The sequence below is a fragment of the Bufo bufo genome, chromosome 4 (assembly GCF_905171765.1).
Source record: "Bufo bufo chromosome 4, aBufBuf1.1, whole genome shotgun sequence".
NCBI lineage: Eukaryota > Metazoa > Chordata > Amphibia > Anura > Bufonidae > Bufo > Bufo bufo.
In genome coordinates this window covers 14,351,256-14,359,780 of record NC_053392.1, presented here as the reverse complement: position 1 = coordinate 14,359,780, position 8,525 = coordinate 14,351,256, and the positions used below count along the sequence as shown (strand labels likewise).

Here is an 8,525-nt window from a genome sequence, read left to right as displayed (position 1 = left end):
CGTGCCCTGTTGGTTTGGCCTTTAACTCTTTAGCTATTTCTGCCCTTTAATATTTAGGCTTTCAGTATTTGCCACCGTTTGGCATTACATTAAATAAAATCAGTATGAATTTGAACAATACATGTTCTGGTTTTTTTATTTGACCCAATACTGGTTGAGTTTTTCACCCTTTGCATAACAGCAGCACTACAAAAGTTTTTATTTACAGTGATTAAGTAAAATTCATGGTAGGTGGTTAATATTTGTAGGACTGAACTCAAAATTTTAGATTTCTTAACCTTAAGTAAATTTTAGGATTGGGCAGACTCAACCAGTATTAGGTATTGGTCCCAGATTGCTATTACCGACCAGGAGTTTCAAATAATTTTTTTTTTTCTATTTTAGTTCATATGCTGTGGAAAGCTGAAGACGACGGCTCTGTGCAAGCAGTTGTTGGACCATACAAGCTGTATAGTTCATCCTTTTGTACACTACATGGCAATAACTGGCTGGTGGACGAGGTAAAAAAAATACATAATATTGACAAGTATGATTAACTGATGTGTATATGTGTAATCGATTTTATATTGTATGATGCAGGTTATTGACGCCTATATCCATCATCTGATAGCGAAGCATGAGGCAAGTGTTACGTACATTACTTCATTTTTTATGTCCTTTGCTTTAGTTAGATTACTTGCTAACTTTTATTGCATTTCAATAGGAACCTGTGCGCCAGTTTGATGCTGTTTTGTCCTCGGTGTTGTTTTACGGAAAAATAGAAACACTTGGAAAGGTTGGTTACTGTTTAAATTTGTATTTATAATATATAATTCTATAATAAAAATCCTTTTTTTTAAAATTAAGTTTATGATTTATACATACATTTGATAAGGCAATGTTTCCTAACCTTCTTTCAGGTCAAGTTTCCAGATGAAGATATATGGATATGCCCTATTAATGTTGGAGCCCACTGGATTTTGATGGTATATATTGGTCAAATCATTGTTTATGTTCTACTTATTTAATCATGTATTAAAGTTTAATGTAATTACGGTGTATATTTCAATATGTAGAAGTACAATCTCAATGCTACCATGTATAAATTTTATTTATACTCTATTACAGCTACAAGTAGGTATAACTTTCATTGTCTTAAATAAAGCCATTATCCACATTGTTCTTAGTCTATAAAATATCATTGAACGAATTTCGTTAAATGTTTTCCATGGATGCCCTAATAATGTGTATTTGGGTTGTTATTGAATTCAGTGCTTTAATTGTTTTTTTTTTTATTTAAATAGATATGTTTGTAATATCTTCACTCTACTTAGCTCTTATTATTTTTATTAGGTGGTGATCATGTCCGAGAAAGTGCTTGTGGTGATGGATCCCCAGGGTAACGAAACCTGCTATCTTGACAAAATTCAGAAGAACTGGAAGTACGGTTGTTTCCATTAAGACTTAACGCTGTCCAAGAGACTAGGCAAAACATGTATGTTGTAGTATACATTTAAAGCCATTATCAAAAAAAATGTTTTATGCTTGATTGACAGTCTATTCTTGAGCAAGTACAAGCCAGAAGAACAAGCCGCAGAGTGGAAGACCTGGATCCAGTATCACAACAACCAGCAAGATTCGAGTAGCTGTGGCGTTTTAGTTCTGCTGGTAAATTTATTTATAACCAACTTAAATTCTATGCAAAGAATCATGTCACTGTCGTTCAAAATCAGAAATGTTTTTAAAAAATTTTATTTTTATTTTTTTGAAGTTCGCCAAGGAATTCCTACAAACAAGGACCATCTGGGAAGTCAAGACCACGGAGGAACATATAAGGGATGCAAGAATGGAAATAGCATGTGCCCTACTACAGTACAAAGGTCCGGTATATCTAACTATCTCCAAATGGTTAATCTAGATAATTACATTCATACAAAATGTGCACATATAATAACATCCAACTGTAAATTTATTCTTAAAATAATCCACAAGACATACAGACATAATAACATCTAGGTATGACCCTTTACTTGTTCTCATAAATATATATAGCAATAAACTCCTTCCCTTGAAATATCTGATCAATCTAATAATTACAGTTAATTGAGGTTTGTCATTTTCTCATTTGGAAAAATTTTCTCTCTAACATTATCTTTTAGCATGCTGATTGCACAACTGCTGTGTCCTGCGACGGAGGAGGAAGACTAATGAAGAGCTCCAGATCATTTTCTAAAAACAAATCGGTAGAGTTTAGACTACCTTACGTGCACTTTCAGTCTTCAACAGGTAACTATTCAAGCTAACAATCTTACCTTTTTCTTTGTTGGATCGACTGAGGCTAACGCTGTGTCCTGCGACTGAGGAGGAAGACTAAGGAAGAGCTCCATGTAAGATACTTGTCTAAGAACAAAGCGGTAGAGTTTAGACTACCTTACGTGCACTTTCAGTCTTCAACGGGTAACTATTCAAGCTAACAATCTTACCTTTTTCTTTGTTGGATCGACTGAGGCTAACGCTGTGTCCTGCGACGGAGGAGGAGGAAGACTAAGGAAGAGCTCCATGTAAGATACTTGTCTAAGAACAAAACGGTAGAGTTTAGACTACCTTACGTGCACTTTCAGTCTTCAACAGGTAACTATTCAAGCTAACAATCTTACCTTTTTCTTTGTTGGATCGACTGAGGCTAACGCTGTGTCCTGCGACGGAGGAGGAGGAAGACTAAGGAAGAGCTCCATGTAAGATACTTGTCTAAGAACAAAACGGTAGAGTTTAGACTACCTTACGTGCACTTTCAGTCTTCAACAGGTAACTATTCAAGCTAACAATCTTACCTTTTTCTTTGTTGGATCGACTGAGGCTAACGCTGTGTCCTGCGACTGAGGAGGAAGACTAAGGAAGAGCTCCATGTAAGATACTTGTCTAAGAACAAAGCGGTAGAGTTTAGACTACCTTACGTGCACTTTCAGTCTTCAACGGGTAACTATTCAAGCTAACAATCTTACCTTTTTCTTTGTTGGATCGACTGAGGCTAACGCTGTGTCCTGCGACGGAGGAGGAGGAAGACTAAGGAAGAGCTCCATGTAAGATACTTGTCTAAGAACAAAACGGTAGAGTTTAGACTACCTTACGTGCACTTTCAGTCTTCAACAGGTAACTATTCAAGCTAACAATCTTACCTTTTTCTTTGTTGGATCGACTGAGGCTAACGCTGTGTCCTGCGACTGAGGAGGAAGACTAAGGAAGAGCTCCATGTAAGATACTTGTCTAAGAACAAAGCGGTAGAGTTTAGACTACCTTACGTGCACTTTCAGTCTTCAACGGGTAACTATTCAAGCTAACAATCTTACCTTTTTCTTTGTTGGATCGACTGAGGCTAACGCTGTGTCCTGCGACGGAGGAGGAGGAAGACTAAGGAAGAGCTCCATGTAAGATACTTGTCTAAGAACAAAACGGTAGAGTTTAGACTACCTTACGTGCACTTTCAGTCTTCAACAGGTAACTATTCAAGCTAACAATCTTACCTTTTTCTTTGTTGGATCGACTGAGGCTAACGCTGTGTCCTGCGACGGAGGAGGAGGAAGACTAAGGAAGAGCTCCATGTAAGATACTTGTCTAAGAACAAAACGGTAGAGTTTAGACTACCTTACGTGCACTTTCAGTCTTCAACAGGTAACTATTCAAGCTAACAATCTTACCTTTTTCTTTGTTGGATCGACTGAGGCTAACGCTGTGTCCTGCGACGGAGGAGGAAGACTAAGGAAGAGCTCCATGTAAGATACTTTCACTTGGATTCCCATTTAGCAAACAAAAATTTAATTTTTTTTTAAATTTTGTGATACTATAGTAATTGTCAATGTCTCTCTAATATTGTTGTAGGTTTGTAAACTAACCTCAAATTTTTTACATTTTTGCTCAACAGAGACAACCAGTGTCCTCCAGGTGACTACTTTGAAGAAGGGATACATCTTAAATGGTCATATATAAAAAGATTAATACTATACCCTAGTTATCACAATATACTAATCTAATAATAAGTATGTAGCCTAGCACATGTCATACACTGTAGTATGTAGCCCAGCACATGTCATACACTCAGGGCCATCTTTAATATTGATTGGACCCTGGGCAAGAATTTACTTGGGCCCCCTGGATCCCGCCTTTCCACACCCTAGCATGCAATCATGCCCTCCACGTTGTGCAACACTGCACTAGGAAGCACCTATAGTGACCATCTGATGAGTGGCCACTAGAGGTGTTCCATGACCGGGCTGAAAGAAGCGTATTTTAAACATCCGCTTGTAGGATGATGCCACACAGACTGTTGTTGGATGCAAACGGGAAATGTTTGACACCTGTTGTACAATTGTGAACACAGTCCATCGAATTTGAGAATCTGCTTTTTAGAACAGTTGGAAAACAGGACTCCCCATTGTGTTGAACGGTTGCCGAGTAACCTTTTCCTTGTTTTTGTTTCTATATGAGTTATAGTTAAAAACTGTAAAAAAATAATTTGGTACTATTATTTTTTTTATATAATTTAATCTACTAATCTAATTTTTAAACAAATATGGACATATCAAATTGTGCCAGCCAAGCTGTCATTATTTGGTGTCATCTGAATACAACAGAACTGTTAATATCTTAACGTATTAACAGTATACAAATCACCTGATTGCTAACAGTATTTTAAAGGAAAAGAATAAATGAAACAAATTTTTTTTAACCCCCCCCCCCCCAGAGCACAACAACACATGGTGAAAGGGTGTATTTTTAGCTAATACTTATGACATTGTGATGTATTGTACGTGTCCTGTTGAAAACAATATTATTTATGATTTAAATATTAATCAATACAATATCTATTAATAAAATACAGTTGTGGAATAAGATGACTCCTGTTTTTATTTAAGTAATCTTCAAAGTTGCGGTCAGCCAAGCAGGCACAGGCAGTAGCCTGTGAATGTGAACCACCCCCTCCCCCCCTTTGCGATCCCACTATGTCCAAATTAGTAGCGATTGTGTCAATCGGGTGATGCTGGCCGTAGTGACCCTGAGAATATAAGCTGGTCACCACTCCTTGTGCTGTTCTGCTTTTGGCCACTGCTCCCTCTTTGTCTTTTGCTACGCTGTAAGCGGTGTGTAGGAGATACAGTCACGGTGTAAGCAGTGTGTAGGAGATACAGTCACGGTGTAAGCAGTGTGTAGGAGATACAGTCACGGTGTAAGCAGTGTGTAGGAGATACGGTCGTTTAATTCTCCATCGTCACAGTATTTAGTTACCTCATCAGTATTACAGTCACTCACATTGGTTGAATTGGCACATGGACACACATGTGAGCAGTAACGCCACGTCAAGGCTCCAACCCTTGTTACTGACCAGTCACACACACCATGCTTTTCATTCATACACATTTGGTATTCCAGATGTTTTGGACTACACCTCTCATTATGATTTGCCAGCATGATGGGAGATGTAATTCACAGCATGTGGACGGCCTATGGTTGCCGACCTCTGACCTCGCGGTGATCACCGTACACAATGCTGAAGTAGCGGTGCAAACAGGAGCAGCTTGTCACCTGTCAGATGCCCCTTCACTGCTCCAGCCGGGGGCGCGGGCCTCAAACATGGGCTTCTTCAATCCACTTCAGGTACTTCGTGTTCCATAGGAGAACATGCTGGTCAGAGTTGGGACACACAAAAAAAAACAGGTTAGAGTAAATGGCAGAACAGACGCAGTGCAGCAGACGGTCCACATATACAGCAGACAGACACACGGATTGTGGGAGACACAGAGACGGAGATGACAGAATCCAGTGAGCGACGGATTTGGTGGCAGATGTGTCCCTCTGGCTGGGGGGCAGCTTCTCATCCTTCTCCAATGAGTGACGAGATGGCTGCAGTTTCGTAGCAAAAAGCATGCCATGGCAGAGGAGATCTAGGAAAAAAATATTTTTTGGTGAAACTAGGGTTGTACACATCTTACACACAGGCCACACGTGCTGCACAGCTCCCCCAAATATAATACACTGCCCCCAAACATCTAACGCACAGGCGACCCCAATATACTTCACAGACCACCCCAATATATAGCACAGACAACCCCCAATATACTGCGTAGACCCCCAGAAAATATACTGTGCAGACACCCCCCCCATATACTGCGCAGACACCCCCCAATATATTGCTACCGTGCAAATCTGCTGCCCTGCTTTGAATATATGAAGAATTGGAGGCCTGCTTTAAGTGTCCGATGCCCAATCCAAGTCTGCACACTGTCCCCCAATAAAAGATGCCACCTCCAAGTCTGCCAACTGTCCCCTATATAGGTTTTAGCACAGATAAAATACACTGAGGCTACCGTGCAAATCTGCTGCCCTGCTTTGAATACATGATGCATCAGAGGCCTGCTTTAAGTGTCCGATGCCCCCATCCAAGTCTGCCCACTGTCCCCCAATAAAAGATGCCACCTCCAAGTCTGCCAACTGTCCCCTATATAGGTTTACATGATGCATCGGAGGCCCCCTTTAAGTGTCCGATGCCCAATCCAAGTCTGCACACTGTCCCCCAATAAAAGATGCCACCTCCAAGTCTGCCAACTGTCCCCTATATAGGTTTTAGCACAGATAAAATACACTGAGGCTACCGTGCAAATCTGCTGCCCTGCTTTGAATACATGATGCATCAGAGGCCTGCTTTAAGTGTCCGATGCCCCCATCCAAGTCTGCCCACTGTCCCCCAATAAAAGATGCCACCTCCAAGTCTGCCAACTGTCCCCTATATAGGTTTACATGATGCATCGGAGGCCCCCTTTAAGTGTCCGATGCCCAATCCAAGTCTGCCCACTGTCCCCCAATAAAAGATGCCACCTCCAAGTCTGCCAACTGTCCCCTATATAGGTTTTAGCACAGATAAAATACATTGAGGCTACCGTGCAAATCTGCTGCCCTGCTTTGAATACATGATGCATCGGAGGCCTGCTTTAAGTGTCCGATGCCCAATCCAAGTCTGCCCACTGTCCCCCAATAAAAGATGCCACCTCCAAGTCTGCCAACTGTCCCCTATATAGGTTTCAGCACAGATAAAATACATTGAGGCTACCGTGCAAATCTGCTGCCCTGCTTTGAATATATGAAGAATTGGAGGCCTGCTTTAAGTGTCCGATGCCCAATCCAAGTCTGCACACTGTCCCCCAATAAAAGATGCCACCTCCAAGTCTGCCAACTGTCCCCTATATAGGTTTTAGCACAGATAAAATACACTGAGGCTACCGTGCAAATCTGCTGCCCTGCTTTGAATACATGATGCATCAGAGGCCTGCTTTAAGTGTCCGATGCCCCCATCCAAGTCTGCCCACTGTCCCCCAATAAAAGATGCCACCTCCAAGTCTGCCAACTGTCCCCTATATAGGATTACATGATGCATCGGAGGCCCCCTTTAAGTGTCCGATGCCCAATCCAAGTCTGCCCACTGTCCACCAATAAAAGATGCCACCTCCGAATCTGCCAACTGTCCCCTATATAGGTTTTAGCACAGATAAAATACATTGAGGCTACCGTGCAAATCTGCTGCCCTGCTTTGAATATATGAAGAATTGGAGGCCTGCTTTAAGTGTCCGATGCCCAATCCAAGTCTGCACACTGTCCCCCAATAAAAGATGCCACCTCCAAGTCTGCCAACTGTCCCCTATATAGGTTTTAGCACAGATAAAATACATTGAGGCTACCGTGCAAATCTGCTGCCCTGCTTTGAATATATGATGCATCGGAGGCCTGCTTTAAGTGTCCGATGCCCAATCCAAGTCTGCCCACTGTCCCCCAATAAAAGATGCCACCTCCAAGTCTGCCAACTGTCCCCTATATAGGTTTTAGCACAGATAAAATACATTGAGGCTACCGTGCAAATCTGCTGCCCTGCTTTGAATATATGAAGAATCGGAGGCCTGCTTTAAGTGTCCGATGCCCAATCCAAGTCTGCACACTGTCCCCCAATAAAAGATGCCACCTCCAAGTCTGCCAACTGTCCCCTATATAGGTTTCAGCACAGATAAAATACATTGAGGCTACCGTGCAAATCTGCTGCCCTGCTTTGAATATATGAAGAATCGGAGGCCTGCTTTAAGTGTCCGATGCCCAGTCCAAGTCTGCCCACTGTCCTCCAATAAAAGATGCCACCTCCAAGTCTGCCAACTGTCCCCTATATAGGATTACATGATGCATCGGAGGCCCCCTTTAAGTGTCCGATGCCCAATCCAAGTCTGCCCACTGTCCACCAATAAAAGATGCCACCTCCGAATCTGCCAACTGTCCCCTATATAGGTTTACATGATGCATCGGAGGCCCCCTTTAAGTGTCCGATGCCCAATCCAAGTCTGCCCACTGTCCCCCAATAAAAGATGCCCCCTCCGAGTCTGCCAACTGTGCCCTATATAGGTTTAAGCACAAATAACATACACTGTGCTTACCATGCGAATCTGCTGCCCCTGCGCGTTCACACAGCCCTGCGCTGTGCAAATCTGCTGCCCGCGCGTTCACCGAAAGCAGCTGTT

General features: G+C 41.9%; 1 long non-coding RNA gene across 1 annotated transcript; it reads right to left on the bottom strand.

Moving 5' to 3' along the window:
* Positions 1–3,312: 3,312 nt before the first annotated feature.
* LOC120996976 lies at positions 3,313–8,525 on the bottom strand. Its single transcript, XR_005778005.1, has 3 exons — positions 8,442–8,525; positions 5,557–5,915; positions 3,313–3,732 (listed from the first exon to the last, which is right to left on the bottom strand). It is a non-coding gene; the product is annotated as an uncharacterized LOC120996976 (long non-coding RNA).